Below are 16,936 nucleotides of genomic sequence, written 5' to 3'. Positions count from 1 at the left end.
CTGGGAATGCTGACTGGCATTCATTTCGTTTTTGGGTTTGGATGTTTGCTGACACAGTTCTGAATGCACTGATATCAGATGAACCAATCTGTTATTCTCTAGGTCATCCTTCTAATATATCAGGACTATGTTGGCAATTTCCAGCTCTTTGATATTTTCTCAGATTGCCAAAGTGTGCTAAAATAAATGTTAATGGTTGATAAAGAGCTCACCTACTACAACCTGTAAGACTCCTGGGCTGAATTTATCTGTGTATGGTGATCTGAGACATATCAAAACACAGAATAAGCTTTTCTGCTTTTTAAGTGTATTGTGTGAAGTATTGCCCTCTTAATTGATACTAGAGGTTGTATTTTGAGTGTTTCCTTTAGAAATCCTGTAATCCTGCACAGTTTGCTTTTCTCATTGGAGTAATTCTATTTATGTGTAAAGGGGGTCATAAATATGAGAAGCAGTCGATCAAGAGAACTTCAGGTTGCATTTCCAGAACAAATAGTACCTAGCTAGAGAATCAGGATCTCATTTATCTGTGAGTTACCTCTGTTTTATGGATGTGTATGTACAGGGCTTTGATCTGATATCATACAGATACAGGTGTATCACTTTAGTATCTGATCTTCCTTAGATGTGAATATATTTGAGCAAGGCCAAGTTTTAATTGGTACCAACAGCAAAGACCTTACTGGCTCTCCATTCTTATCTTCTCCACAGGAAAAAAAAAAAAAATATATATATATATATTATATAAAAATGTATATATACTTCTGATTCTAAAGCAACAAAGAAGAAAGAGAGACAGAAGCACTGGCCAAAATTAACTTGCAGATTTCTACGGATGATCAGAAATTTTAGAAAGAGAAATGGAAAATGTATCAAAATTCCATCCAGTGTTGGAAGATACTTGCGGAGTAAATAGCCCAAAGTGTCCAGCCATAGGGCAAAGCATGTGTTTTGAGGAAGCAGAAATGTTCTCAGAGTGGATGCAGATTTCTTGTGTGTCATCCTTATTGTTCCTCACCCTTAGCACAAGGTGATATTTTAAGGGAGGAAGCAGTGGGGTCAGAACTAAGAGCTTTCCATCTTGAACATAACAGTTGCTGAATGATGTTGTAAGATTTACCTATGTACAATAACAAACCAAATAGGCACACTCAATCATGAGAAAAGAATATTAGAAAGGTTGATGTATTGTTGTTATTACAAAATACAGAACAAAAATGTATCTGAAAGTAATTTTTTCCTGTTTCATTATACTTTACAATATGCACACTCAATACTGGACATTAACAATGAAAACCATATATACTGGCTGATATAATGGCTTCCCACCTAATTCTAAGCAGAGCCATTATGAGCAATTTTAGTATATTTTATTGAGTCAGTGAAAATTTTATTCTCTGAAAGACTGTAAGAGAATGAATTGCTTTATGAAAAATACAGCATAGTACCGCATGCGGTTTGGAGGACTAGTGTCATTCCCTGACTTTAATAAGCCACCCGAGTTCAGGAGCCACGTGCTTCTCTTCTGTATGCAGTACCAAGGAATGACATCTCTGGTAATACTGTCACACCTGTTCCAACGTTCAGGGTCTCCAGAAGGCTTAAGACAGATAGGTTCTTCTGCAATTGAGTTCTTCAAATTTCAAGCAGGATAACTTGGTAGCTGCTGCTAGGTAAATGGCTATTCGCCAGCAGGTATCTCCTTGTCTGGTGCCTCCAATGGAGGAAGGAAGAAAGCAAGTACTAAGGAGAGCCTAAGTGTCCTTCCTTTCCATCAAAAGACCAAAGGTGTGGTGTTTTTTCTTTGTTGTTGTTTTTTCAGGTTGAGGTGTCGGTGGTGTGAGTGTGCTGCTGTGAAATCTGTGCAAGGCTGCTCCGAGCACAGGATCTCCTGGTGAGGCAAACCTGGAGGTACCGCACGGTGCTGGGTGTTCTCTACTCCACTCACAAGGTGGTTGGGGTAAGAATAGGGTGAGCCTAGGGATGTATGAAGCAGTAGCCAGATCATATGAGCTGATGTGTCTCGGGGTGTTATAAATGACAGCCTTGATCACGGCAGCCTGTATACAACACTTTTCAGGCTTTTTCACTGTCGAGGCCCTAAACACCTTTCAGAGAAGCAGACATTTCTGTAAAGATAAGCCTACTAGTATTGGCCTTATTTTTTTCTTAGTTACCTTCCTTGGATATCTTACAGACCACTACCCTTGGGGCTCACAAACCATAGGTTGAAAACCACTGCTGTAAACACACACACAAATCAAGCAGTGGCCCTGCTATTGTTTGGAGGCTGTCATTCATTTCACATTTGTTTTGTCTCCCTGGACTGCAAGCTTTTTAGAGTAGGAACTTCCTTTTTCTGCTCTGTGTAATATATATAATGCTCCACACAGCAAGGACTCGATTTCAAGTGACAATACCAGAACCCCAACAATGAATAACAATAGTGAATGAACACAGTGATTGTCATCTAGTGTCAGGAAGGATTCCTCCACAGAAACCCAGCAGTTGAGAGACCTGATTACAATGAGACAGAAGAAAGTAAGAGAAACTTTCTATCCCATTGCTGACTCAGTCATTTGCTTCTCTTTGCTACTATTTTATTGGCACAGCAGGACAAAGATGTCAGCCTATTTCAGGGTGTAACATGCATTTTCTTCCTATAGTACTGTACCTGCAATAGTGCAGTATAGAAGGTTGCAACCACGCTTGCTCTCTTACATGTGACTGTCTAAATACTGACACAAATACTGTACTCATGCTGTTCATTCCAGAAATCTGACATTTCTCAAGATGAGGCCAAATGTGTTTACAGATAGATTGCTGAGTTTATTCAAGCTGAAAGGTACTTCTCATCTTTTGAAATGTCAGGCTGCTGCTCCAAGAAAAATGAGTACAAGAGATAGGGCCACTGTTGCACAGCTCCATTTTTAAATGAGCAATATCTGATTGAAGATCCCAGCATTCATACAGCTCAGTGTTTTGATGTGATATTCACTGCACTGGCGGAGTTTAGTTACTTGTGCCTGCTGATTACTCACTTTCAACTGAACTTCCACAGCAGTCCCAAAATTCTAGTATCCTTTACAACTTTTCTATTTCAACATCTGTAGTATCACCTGAGGAGCTGTACCTTTTAAATGATCCTCTTAATAAGCTAGAGGGCACAGGTTTGCTATAGAACTGCTCTGTAGAAAGGTAAGGAGAGGCACAAGGAGAGCATAATGTTGTTGAGAGTCTCACTGTGAAACTGCTGTTAGCAGACTACCTGTGCATGGCAAGAGCAGGTTGGGACCTGCAGTACTGAGGACGTCAGAAAAATGTTGATCTAACATCTCCAGCTTCAACTCCCAGTGCCGATAGCTTTCATTTCTCCTCTATATCTTTATATCTCCTCTATACTTTAGGGTTCTCTATAAAATCCATGTGTAATATCTAAGCAATCATACCATACTGTTCACATACCTTCCATATGTACGCTGGATGGAGATGTTTTTAAGCAGGAATCATCTGTTCAGAGTCTGGAATGTGCTGTTTTATTTTCAACCTAGACGAACTCAATAACTAGCCTTGATTATTTGCCTCAAAATTGTTAGGATACGGGGAATGCACCTCTCCAGAAAATCGAACAGAAGAGCACGACATTAAAAAGGTTAATAAATCACACATCTGTGTAGTCACTTAACTGTTATAAAACCCCATTTGGTTAGGCTGGTAGTGCTAGAATCACATTAGAGCCTGCTGCATGGTAGTAACGTGGATTTGCTGTTGAAGCCTCAATTGAACCTCTGTCCCAGAGTACAAATGACCTAGTCTACACTGAGCATTGGAATCACTTTGATCCAGATCTCTGCTAGAGCAAGAATAATTTTGTTTAGTTTAATATTGTTTAGTACAAAATTAAAGGTTAGATTATCTGCAACAGCTGCAAAGTTTAAACACGGCAGAACCACTGTGAAGGATTGGGTCACCTAGCTAGTAATAAAAAGTGAAGCAGCTTGGAAAATCTGCCGGTAATTTTTTTGCTGTTTATCTTTTAGGTTTCCCTTTCTTTTAATGAAGATGTCTATTGTCGGAACATCACTTATTACAAATCTCAGTGCTCAACATAAGCTGTTTTATTTTCACTTGTCTCTTCAGCCAATTTCATCATAGTCTCTTTTTTTTTCCCCTCATATGGCACCCTTCTCAGAGAACAAATATCGACATTAGATCTTTTCTGTTTGTATAGAGAAAGGGAGGTATAATGATATTTAAATGACTTTTAAATAAAGCTTATAGTGCTGCTTTAGACAAGGCATGGGTGTGTGGAATTTGTTGTACAGAATCTTTCCTATGGGGAATTTTATCAGATTAGATTTCTATGAACAGACATTTATCTAGCTGTAAATAATATCAGTCCTAACCCATACAGAGCTCTGTAGGAAAGGAAGGTCTATGCAGAATTTCTGGATACCCTCCATAGGCATGGGAGAAGAAAACCAACTTGCAGTCACTCTGCTGTGGTGGTACCTCTCTACCTGAATTCTTCCAGCATCTTCTACAAGTCTGATTTTAAATGTCTTCCTTCTGGAGATACCCATGAAACTTGCTGGGTTAAACAGATGCTAGAGAGACAAAATGTTCCCTTCTCTCCCTTGACTTTGGAAAGCCATACAGAGAGGGAGGCTGAAGGCTGTACGGTCAGGAGGTGCTGTCTCTTAGGCCAATAATTTTGTGTCGAAAGGAGCAAACAGTATTCTCTATAACAAACAGCTACGAAAGCAATGTGGCACTCAGTACTCCTCACAAGTGTGTTGTAAGACCTATCACAAACCTAGGCAGCAAAAGCTAGGCCTTCCAGTCTCCTTTCAGTTAATACATCCAGGCGTTTAACTGGTTCAGATGCTTATTAATTTGTGCTTGTGGTCTCATGTTGACATTGTTGCAAAAGTGACTATTATAAAAAAAAATGATTTGTATTAAGAACAAGGAGGAAAGGGATTAAACTGCAGAGTTCTCGATGCATTATCAATGCCTAGTAGTATTTTCCTAGTGCATTTTTTATTAGTAGAAACTATGGTATTTTCATATAAAAAGGAATAAATTTACTAAATACATGAAATCTGGAATCAGGTATGATTTTGATATGCACTCCCCTACACAGAGCCTCTCAGAGGATATGTCTAACATTTATGAAGCTGTGTTTGGTAGACTGAGTTTATATTTGCTGCTGCAGCAAAAAGCATTCACGCCTAATGATGACATGTGTTATCCTATTTATGCCATAAACAATTGATTTTCAAACAAAGATAAGGGAATTATATATTATGTATTCCAGCTGTAAAACTAATTAACTCCTTTGATTTAGCTGAGAAAGGTGATGTTTTCTGAAGCTCAGCTTTACTGAAAATTGACCTTTCCGTCTACAAACATACCATTTAATTTACAAGAGAAACAAAACCTTCGGAATTATATTTACTCAGTTACTTTAATAAAGGTCAACCCTTTTCAGAAACAATTGTAAATGTGGCATTTAGCTTTTCATATTTTGGAAAGTGTTACTTGAATCTCCACATCCAAATAGAACATTGCTTTTGAATTAAAAACAACTACATAAATAAGAACAAAGAAATTTCATTAAATTGTCTCTATCTAAGGTGCTGTAATTAACCCTTAGCTTTTATACTATTTTCTTTCTCCTGTGACTAAGGTCAACTAATTTTCAATACATGTAATACATGTACTAAGAATGCTTTCAAAGGTCCCCCAAGTTCAGCAGGAAATAGAATAGGCCTTTTCTTTGACCTTTAGGAAGGAGACTTGGCAAATTCATTGAGGAAAAGCTTTTTTGTCTGAGATATGGAGGCCCCAGTCCAGCAAAGCACTTTACTATATGATTGAGTTTGAGTAGCCCCACCGCAACCAGTGGGTCTACTCCTGTGCTTGAAGGCCAGCAGCAGCAGTTACTTACTGAATGGATTGTAGCTGAGCCCTGGGATGTCCAGCTGGAGCACAGCCCTGCTGTGTGCTGAACTTAAAAAATACAAATCAATGGAGTGTGCTAAAAAGCGACAATTTCAGTGATATGTTTTGTATTCAGACTTTCTGAGATCACAGAATCTAATTGTGTTGGTTTCGAGGGATGGAAAGTGGCATCCAGACAATTTCCTTGTTCCTTCAGTCTCTTGCTCACTTGTATAGCTGCAAAGAATGAGTCTTTTGATCTGCCAATTCCCTAATAGAAACTACAACAAATGAAAGCCATTTGGATGAGAACCATTTAAAGTTTGTACAATCTACAGAGAGAATGACCAAATAAGAGTGCTAAGACAAGCAGAGATTTAAACCTATTCTTTTTGCTCCTGGTTCCTCTCTGAAAGTGCACTCTTTTTAAGAGCTGACAGTGCTAAGGATCGTGGTCAGGTGGAAAGTTTTCTGCCATCTCATGTGAAGCTATAATAGGAAGAAGGATTGGAAGTCTGCAGTAGACCAGAAACAGTTATTCTGAAGCTTGGATTGCTGAAGAAAACCTAGACTCTTACAAGGTATTTGTGATGTTTTTCAGTGTGTGGATTCTATAAGCAACCACAGATCCCTTCCAACAGCTTCAATGAAGAAAGGATTTACATAAATCCAATAAAAAAGCTTACATTTGTCATCATATGATAACATTTCAAACTAGCATGTGGAAAAAATCTGCGTAATAGAATTAGCCTGAGAATTGTACTGCCCAGGACATTTCAGTCAGATTAATGCTAATCTTACAGTAATTTACAGCATGAGGAAACTATCTCTACAGAATAAACATACTGGAGCCAGGTCAAAAATGTAACTGTTGACTTCAGTGCTGCTACACCTGGATGTACTGAGGTTGTCCTCCCATGTGCCCTTTTCTACAGTTCTTGACCAACATTTAGTCCTGCTGCCTTTAAAAGCCTAAAATAATTGTGAACGAATCCCAAGTGATTGTTTGATTTGTTTCAAACTTGAATGCTAATCCTGTGTTTTGTGGACTGAGTACTGTAGGCTAAAATTTAAGTTTGGGAGCTGCTGGAGCAAGAAATTGTTTTGCAGAGGCAGCATAAAAAATCCTCTAAAACAAACTCAGTGTACGACCTATAACAAGGCTAAGCCATAAATATCTTGCTAGGTGCAGAAATGTTCTGGATTGCTGAAGTTCACTGTGGTTTCAGTAACAGGTTCAAAAGCCTCTTTCCTATAAAAAGCTTGACCATAGGTGAACCAGTTTCCAGCATCATTCATTCAAAACTATCATAGTTTTCAACTTTGCTGTCAGCATCTGAGCTAAGCTTCTACGGGCTTGAATCTCATGAAATATCTCAGTGAAGAACCAGCCTCAACCAAGCAGTGCATTACCTTGTGTGACAGACTTTGGGAAAACCCTTCACCTCACTACAACAAGCGGCCCTGAGGAATGAACCACTTGAGCTTGCTCAGAAAAACAGAAGGGAACCCACTTCAAACATCTCAGCAGATGAAGTTAGCAAAAATTAACTAAAAATGTTATGTCCTAGCTTAACAAAATGAAACTTGTCTTGCCTCAACTAGGGGAAGTTTGTAGCAGCAATTTCCATGGAGGCCAATTCCTCTTTGGTTCCATTTGGTCCAATTGGTAGACCAATTCCACCTACTGTCAGAGTAGGTAGATAATCCAGAGGCAGGACAGGTGAAAAAGACAGTTCTTGGTTCCTGGTGCATGTCTTATCCTACTGAAAGAGGAAGGAAAGCGTGTTCGTCTTTCCTTCTGCTCTGGAAGAGTAAAAGCAGCTGGTTGGAGTTCTTACAGCAAAATGAAAAACAGTCAGAAGTCTTACCAGACTAGGAAAGAAGAAAGCAGTACATAAAACAAAGTATTAAACAATCACTGAATGACCAAAGGTCCTTGCTTTAGCTGCTCTATACCTGCTTTATTTGGTTGAAGTTTCCAGAGAATTCTCTGTCACAGTTTTTAATGCAAGCTACATACAAAGAAGGGGCATTTGCTGCATCTTATCCAGTCCTAAATCTGTACAGTTTTTCGAATAGAGGATTTTGAAGCCTTGGTTGAATTCAAATTTTGCAACTCTTACCGCAGTAACACAGTGCCAGCAGTACTCTCTCAGTACTGTTAGAAATGGTCCTCAGTCAAACCATGAATGGTGTATGATAAGGAGAGATTGCAGGTCACCTTGTACAGCTATCAACCTTAGTAGCTAAAGGTTCTTAGTCACATGCTTCCTTCTAAACCTGTATGAATTAATGGTTACAATAACAAAAAGCACTAGTGGAAGTCCAGGACAGATTTTTCCCTGTAGTAGAGACTGGTAACATTTTGGCTATATGAAGTAATTATCTCAGGACAGAAAAAACTTAAATTCTGCCTTGTAGTGAAATGGTTCTAAATATGGGTAAGTTCTTCTTTCCCACAGTCACTGTAACGCATGCTTCACCTCCATAAGCTGACTGTATTCTTTCAAATCACTCAGAGTCCTTTGCAGTGTTGTCACTAAAAATGCAATCTTACTCAGCACAGTAATAAATCTCAAAGCCAGCTGGGGAATTCTTTGTAATGTGTTTTAAGTGACACTCCTGTCTTGTCGTGTGTCATTTGGACAGTAATGAAATGGCAGTGGTTGGCATGAAGCTGATCAGACTGTATGTATTGGATCAGGCAACATGTTCAGCTTGATTATAGAATGAAAACATGCGGTTTTGGAATATTATTTTGTGGAACCTGTGATGATAATAAAAATAAGGCAGACAAATCAGCCTGTTCCAGCCAGGTTCAACAAGGCTTTTAGTACATCCTTTGCCATTTCCAAAACAAATTATTTTCTAGGCTCAAAAGGTGAAATCATGATGTTCAAAAGCCTTGTTGCTTTAGAAATAAAGTACAGCATAGCTTAAATATCAAAGGTAAATGGAAAAAATATGTGAACATGGAATGTAGTGGGAAAAACATAAATACTAAGGTGTATGTCAATACATTCAGAAACACTGATAAATGTATTGTTTATCTTTCTGATTTTAATTCTGAAAACAAATACTTACAGCTTTCAGAAACCTCAACACTAAAGATCAAGATTTGCTGGAACTTGCAATGTTAAGATAACATATTTAGTAATAAGCACTGCCTAAGTAAAAGCAATCTGAGAGTGAATAACATAAAGGTTATTTTACTAGTGAACGATCTCCCTAACAGAAAATTCGACGAGACAAATACTTCCACTGTCAAGCACCAGCTGTGCTGGAGTTTCATGTTTATCTTGTAGAGACTTTGGTTACTAAAAATGTGCCCTTCACTTTTTCACACCAGGCATAAATATTTCAGTAAAGGGAATTCTGAACATCCTTCCTTTCTCTTCTTGAAAAAAGAGTAAGAAAAAATCTGTGTTTGTGGGCATATGCTCAAATATTGCAACATTATTTGTTATTTGTAATGATATTTGTGAATGGGATTTGTGTTTGAAAACTTACTCATAAGGGACTTGCAGATATTGCACTCCTAAATGTAACGCTTCCGGCTGCAGTTCCAACATAATAGCAGCATGCCAATGGGCTGCTTGGGAAGCGTTTGACGCACAGCATTATCTAGCTCTGTTCACTCTCCCTCATGTTCTTCTCCTTCCTCCCAGGTTGACACAAATTCCTCTCACAGTTTAGAAACCGAAGAGAAAAAATAAAAAGTTCCCATGTATTCCTTAAATATTCAGAAGTCCCACTGATCACAGTGGGAAGTTTGCACAAGAAAGGATGATGAGGTTGGGTTGTAACCAAAATCCATATTCAAAAACTTGCAAAAGCTTTTTCTCCTAAACTTTAGAGCTTGTTAGAATGCAACAATCCCCTATTCATGTTCATTTGCTATTCTAATCTAGGCAGCTGGACAGTATAAAGATATAAAATAGACCAAAAGGTTCTTAGTAAAACCCCAGGCTGGGTTATCTTGCTTAAGAGGTATTTCTTTGTTCTTTTTTTTCTTTCTTTTTTTTTCATATCAGTTCAGAGGAACTAAGCAATAGAGAGAGCATCCTAACAAAGAACAGCATGCGAAGAGCAAGAAAAAATGAAGCTAATCATTGCTATTTTGTTGATGCCATATTTCAGTGCTCCAGTATCTTGTATCCCACTTGTGGCTTCCAAGCTGCTTCGAGCTCCTTGCTAATATTTGATTAAAACATCACATGGTGTCCTGAAGGTGATATGTCAGCTGTCCCCAGGCAATTTGAAACGAAAAATAGAGGTGTGAGTGCGCCCACACACATATGTATATATTGACTTATCCAGAACCGGTCTTCTGAGATGGGTGACAGATAGCCGATGAGTCCAGGTCTTTGGCTGTGCTCTGAAAAACACTGCTCCTGGCTGTGGATTTTGCTGACTTGTTTGGAGCAGTGTATTAACTCTCGCATAAACTGCCTGTGCACATTTCTCTATTTTAAATGCGGTTCATTCTTTCATGGTTTTGTGAGCCTCTGTTTGATGACAAAGTAGCTCTTAGCTTGTCAAAGGCTGAATGCCACTTCTGTACAGCGCTGGAGCTTTTTGTGCCTAGCTATCAGTGCATGCCAGTGTTCAACAGCAAAGTGATGAATTCATAAAATGTACTAGCTGCTCAGCATTAAAAATTCTGCACCACGAGGCTGCGATAATCGCACTGACTTTTGAGAAAATGTTTTGGGGTTTGGTGTTACAAAATGTCTCTGTGTCTGGGAGTTGATGCTCTAACCCCTAGTAGTACAAGGAGACCTCTGCAGTGCCTCCCCTCTCTCTAAATAGTGTATTTGCTGATGTGCTCAGCTTCAGTCTGGAAGTAGTAGGGAAGGCTTCCTTCCCCCTTTTATACATGCCAGTGACAGAATAAATTTTCTTTCCCCGAGACTGTTTTTGGTAAATAAGATATACCAAGGATTTGACCAAATAAGCATTCTCACTGGAAGTATTTGCAAAGCTGTTTGAAGGAGGTGATGTGTTTGCAAATCAACTAGAGCAGGATCAGAAGCAATGGGATGTGACTGGGGTGACCAGTGATGCTTTCAAAACCGAGAGCCGATACTTCATTCATTCAATATGTAAGGAAGATGGATGGTGCTATTGCCTTTAATACCTCTTGAGGGTTTTTCACGTGAATATGTATGTGCGGGCCCTGCTGTTCCGTTTATAGATTTAAGTTTAGAAAAACAAAGTTTGTTATTAATACTGAAACTAGAAGGGGAAAGTGCAGCCATTGGCTATTTGTGGTTAGACAGGATCTATGCTATTACCTGCGGTCATTAACTTGCTTACAACTCTGAATGTAGTGGTAAATGGTTATGAAAACAGTCTTAGTTTTCCTTTGCTCTTAGCAATGTTTCTCAGGTTTATGTGACCACGTCAGTTAGGATGTGGGCTCCTGGAGGCAGATGAAGGAATGGCAGAAAAATTAGAAGAGTTCCTCTTATGCACAGTTGTTAAAATTCTCTAATGTAGAGGAGCAAAGATAGGCTCCTGCACCTATGTCTCACCACAGAGTAACCAGGCTTCTCAGAGTTATAGAGCTACTGCTGCTTTTACTGATTTATATTGTTTTCAGGGACGTAAATTAGAGACTTGATGTCAGAGGGTATTATTCACAGTTTAAATGCAATACAAAATGCAGCTACTTAGTGCAGCTATTCTGTCTGCACCTGTGACACGGTGCTCACATGCAGAGTCAGTTGCCTAACTGGGGAGTCAGTTTGTTTTTTCACCTCTCTATTTCAGTTTCTTTCTATCAGTCAGTCATCCCTGGTTTTGCAGACAAAAAGAAGCACTAAGCCCTTTTTTAAAAAACATGTATCACATAATGTGTTCTTTGAGGGTTCGAGCCTGTGCCCATTGAGGTCAATAACAACGCTTCTATTGACTTCAGTGGTACAGAATCGGGCCCTGAGGCTCAAAGAATTGGTGCATTGTTAATCCCTTGGAGCTAGGAGGGAAAAGGGGCTTGTAAATGCATATCCCATTGCCAATAAATGGATGCCAAGCAGTTAGCGTTTCTTGCACCAAAAGCATATGCAGTTTATACCCACATAGGTTTTTACAAGTCTAAATGAAGGATATTCCCTCCCTAGCCTCCCCAAAAGTCACATCACTCCGGTCCTTAACAAACAATGTCAGCCAGATGCATTCTGAAAGTAAGACATAATTTCCTAAGAAATAACAGAGCTAACTTTTCTACCTTCTGCTTAAAGCATCATTAATTAGCAACCCAAATTGTGCTGAATTAAGCCCAAACACAATTCCAGCATATTTATATCTGGAGCAGAGGTATAGGCTGCTTGTTTTATTATCTCCACCATCATCGATCATGTACAGTACATTTTACAGAGTAAAGTTTTGAAATGATTAACTGCCCTGTTCCCCCATAGTACTTCGTACATTTGATCGATTTCTAGTCATTTCATTCAGCCCTGACCTTGCTGTGTAACAGTCATTTCTATAGCCCCAAATCCAGTTAATCTGTGCTTAGTGTCTGAATTTATCTCTGAACAACCAAAATATTTCAATATTAACTAATCTTTGCTTGTGTTTATATTCCTTTTGGCTTCCTAAATTGTTGTTATGGCATGATTTCACTACTCTGCATATAAACTGTGGGGCCAGATCCTGAGGTCTGTAATCCTGTTTTTAGGCAGAAAAATCTTCTATTGAAGATGAAAGTACAACCTTAAAATTTTCTCATTCTCCTTTTTTAGAAAACAGCTCTATTTGGAGGAGGGTACCTGTCCATGACTTTGAAATACCAAAAAACATCAGGCAAGATGGGTGAAGGTTAGGGAGGATATAGACAGTTTTCTGACAGTCTGAATCCAGAGGTAGGGAACATTATTCCTGTGTTTGTGTGAAACAGCTTTCCTTTCCATGCTGCTCCTGGAACAACAGAGCTGCTTTTGTGATCAAACTACCTTTCATCTCCAAATCATTTTGGGGAAACTGAATCATGTAGTCCGCTGAACAGAAGGAAAAGTTGTAAAGCCACAATACCTGCTAACCCCCACCTGAGCAGTTTTGCCCAGAGAGGGGGGTGTTCATTGCACATCCTCACCCAGCAGTCCTGCTCAAGACTTTCAGGGTTCAGAATCAGTTATGCTGGCTTTCACGCCAAAACCAGGCTTTTGCTCCTCTCTTGCTTCTGTTTGCCAGAAAGAGCAACACAGCTTGCAGGTGCTGGCTGGATTCTTATGTAGTTTCAAAAGGATTGTTCAAAAGTTTCAGAAGTTTCAGTGTGTTACGCTTGATAAAACCCTGTCCTGGTTTCAGTTAGGATAGAGTTAATTTTCCTCATAGTAGCTGCTAGGGTGCTATGTTTTGGATTAGGATGAGAAGAGCGCTGATAACATGCTGATGTTTTAATTGTTGCAAAGCAGTGCTTACACCAAGCCAAGGACTTTTCAGCTTCTCGCTCTGTCCTGCCAGTGAGCAGGCTAGGGATGCAGCAGGAGCTGGGAGGGGACAGACCCAGGACAGCTGACCCAAACTGGCCAAAGGGGCATTCCATACCATCTGACGTCATGCTAAACAATATATATGGGTGGCTAGCCTGGGTGGGGGGGCCAGCTGCTCGGGGATAGGCTGGGCATGGGTCAACGGGTGGTGAGCAATTGCATTGTGCATCACTTGTTTCGTACACAGTAGTAGTAGTACTATTATTATTGTTATTATTATTATTTTCCTGTCTTAATAAACTGTCTTTATCTCAACTCACAGGCTTCACTTTCCCGTTTCTCTCCCCCATCCCAGAGAGGGAGGGGGGAGGGTGAGCGAACAGCTGTGTGGTGTTTAGCTGCCGGCTGGGTTAAACCACAACAACCCCACTGACAGGCTTCAAGCTGCAAGGACATCACTGGGGGTACAATTAGAAGGCAGTGGTATTGCACAGAAACCATCACACGTCTTGTATAGTGTTTAAAGACTGTACTTGGTTGTGAGACTGGGAAGGGGAAAAATGTAACTCGACTCTGAAGGCCCCAAATGAGTTTGCAGAACTGAGAGCTTGAAAGTGCATTTTTAATCTTAAAAGGAATATGTTTGGTACAAGTAATGGAGAGATACTTGGGACTCCACAATGCTGTTTTGTTACAAAGCTTGTGGGAAGTTTTTCATTTTGGGGTCAGTTGGAAGCATTCCAACTTCTGAATCGGAAATATATTTCCTCTTTTGGGGAACGTACACATATATGTACTGCATGGTTTTAAGATGTCATTGTCCTGACCTCATCAAAATGAAATTAGAATAATGCTTCCTCCTTCTTGCATTTGTGATCTAATAACTCAGAGTCCAGTGTGATGTCCACTGAAGTCACTGAGGGTTTGTACTTGGAACCAGAAATTTATCTCAAGGTTACGTCTTTATATTCTGGGGCCTAATAACTCTGATGACCTTGACACAGTCTGTGAACTTCGAAAAATGCTGTTGCTACTAAGAGCTGCCATTCAGTTTCTCTTTGGCTTGAGTAGCTTAAATGGTCTGGTGTGTTCCAAAGCCTCAGTAATTCAGCAAAAGCCTTTTGATGAACACCAACTAAATTGAAAGCATAGATCTTCCCTGATGAACCAATTTTGGAAATTTTAGTTATGTTTTGTCATCAAAAATGAACATTGCTGACGGATGTGAGAGGTGCTGTCAGCTGATCTTTGCGCTTTTAGCTTACAGCTATAGTTCTGAGGAAAGAATTATTTTCATGTATCTATTTTAGAAGATCACTATCAGCTTATTTGAAATGTATCATAATCAAGGCATATGTGAGTATAAAGTTATGGGGACTCTGCTATTTGACCAAATGATTCTTAGTAAATTTGAGAAATTCAGGAATAATCTCTTACGATTTTTGAAAAAGCTGGTTCATACATTTCATACTGAAAATATGCAGAAATGAGTTGACTTTCAGTTCATTATTGTGCAAAGTATGGCAAATACATTCATTGAGAACAAGTAAAACAGCTGGATTCTGGTCTTGTTTTAAATGCAAATCTCAGCACTCTCATGAAGTTCCCAATGTCATTTCCAATGTGAAATAGCTGTTAGCTTAAGCAAAGCTCCCATTGCAATAGAGGAGGCTGTGGTCTGAGCTAAAACTACAAAGTATATCTGGAGTACATGACCAAACTCACACAGTTCTAGGCCTACGTGTAAACATGTCCATCATGGCCTGACATTTACTTGGCTTTGCCAGTAGGACTGCAAGGCTATTTCTCAGGCTTCTTATTGTGTCACTGACTTGAGTTTCTTTATATATTGTCTCGTGGAGTGTTCTAGAACAACAACTGTTTTTCCTGAATTACAGTTCCATCCTCTGGCTTATAGTGTCATCTCCAAGCCTCTTTTTCCTCCTCAGACAGGATCCTCTACCCAGAAGTCGTGTATGAACTGGCATGTTAGAGTGGTATCACCAGGCTGGTAATCATAATTTGTCTGTACAAAGAATTCCTATTGACTGCTGACTGAACAGGAGCTGAGGATATTTTACAGCTAGCCATTTTTGATATCTACAATTCAGCCTGCTGAGGTGGCATCTTTCAGTATTCTTCTGCAAAAAGATACAGAGCATGTGGAAAGAAGGGTTAAAAGCTGCAAAGAGGTATATGAACTGGCACGTAGTTTCTAGCAAGAGCCAAATGGGAGACAAATGACTCAGAAACTACAGGGTCCAGGAGTCATTATGGTCCAATTCATATAGAATTAGAATAACGCTCTGTCTCCTTCTTACTTATGACAGGTTTTATTTGCTTTTCATGCTTCAATACATTGGTAAGTCTGTAAGAGAGAGAGTTATTCTCCAAACTGAATCCATAATCCAAGCAGATGTATATATCAAACATATGATTTCATGTGTGCCCTAAAGCCAAACTCCTCCTTGAAAACTTTATAACTGGTGATCTACTTAGAAGTTGAGTTGAGCTTTGGCAAAGCCAGGTTCAAAGTTCATGTATATCTAGGCATAAGGGCCTGTGTGATGCTGTGTGGAACGGGGTGGCCCTAGAAGTATGAATAAGCTTGCAGTGAAAACATGGCCTTTGGTACTGCTGTCATTGTCTTTCACCTTTGACAGCAGAATGTTTCCCTAAAAAATAGTGGAAACAAGTGCTTTCCAGAAGACTTCCAGCATGTCGCTTTTCATATGTAGTTAATACTTCAAAACCTCGTAACAGCACTCCAGAAATTTACAGTACCAAGGAGCCCTATTTGGCAACACCTTTCCATTAATCTGCTTTTTTTTTTTTCTCCAACAGTATAATTATGTTAGAAATAAGGAAAGCAACTGTGTATTCATGGTCCAATTTAATGGGCCCCAATACTTTGCTAAAGCACTGCAGTGGATCAGTTGGAGTTAATTATTATACAAGATTACACTGCAAATAACAACAGTACATCAAAGTAATGTGTAAGGTCTGCCATGCAACACAAAAGCAAGAACTTTCAGAGTTAAGTCTAAAATTATGTGTTTGCATTTCCTCTTTAACTCACTACATCACACTTAACGTTTGCGCCCCCAATGAAACCTTGTGTAAAACTGGCCACTTCTTACCTACCACTTCTGATGACTGTGTATAGCCACCTAACAAGAAGGTGCTAAGGTCAGTTCTGAATTGTCTTGCTTTCGGAAATTTAATTAACTGATTTATCACTGTGAAACTAACTGTTGGGTTGGATGCTTCTCAGAGCCAGTGTCCATAACCTAGATATAGGTGGCAAAGCTCCAGTTCCTGAAAAAGAGTGATTTTTATGTAAACAGATTTCAAGGTAGAACTCTAAGGTGATGTCTCTGCCACCTTCCCACAAAATAGAATGGTCCATACTCTTATATTTTATACTTTCTGTATATTTGATTTTTTATATACTTTCTGATGTACGAAGAACAAATAGCTTATGAGAGGTTTGAAATAAAAATTCTAGTCCTGCCTCTCCTCTCCAGTCTTGTCCCTAACCTCTCATG

General features: G+C 39.3%; 1 protein-coding gene across 3 annotated transcripts in view; it reads left to right on the top strand.

The window, feature by feature from the left end:
* Positions 1-16,936, top strand: part of GRIA3 (glutamate ionotropic receptor AMPA type subunit 3) — a 403,275-nt gene that overhangs the window by 231,018 nt on the left and 155,321 nt on the right. The window contains exon 1 of one of the 3 annotated variants that reach the window (XM_040572879.1): positions 15,339-15,399. The exons of the other annotated variants lie outside the window; for them this stretch is intronic. The gene's annotated coding sequence lies outside the window, so the exon portion shown is untranslated. Of the gene's footprint in view, positions 1-15,338; positions 15,400-16,936 lie in introns of those variants that run through there. 3 annotated transcript variants of the gene reach the window in all.

This window comes from Cygnus olor, chromosome 13 (assembly GCF_009769625.2).
Source record: "Cygnus olor isolate bCygOlo1 chromosome 13, bCygOlo1.pri.v2, whole genome shotgun sequence".
Taxonomy (NCBI): Eukaryota; Metazoa; Chordata; class Aves; order Anseriformes; family Anatidae; genus Cygnus; species Cygnus olor.
The sequence above is the reverse complement of the archived record's forward strand: the minus strand, read 5'-3'. Positions and strand labels throughout refer to the sequence as shown.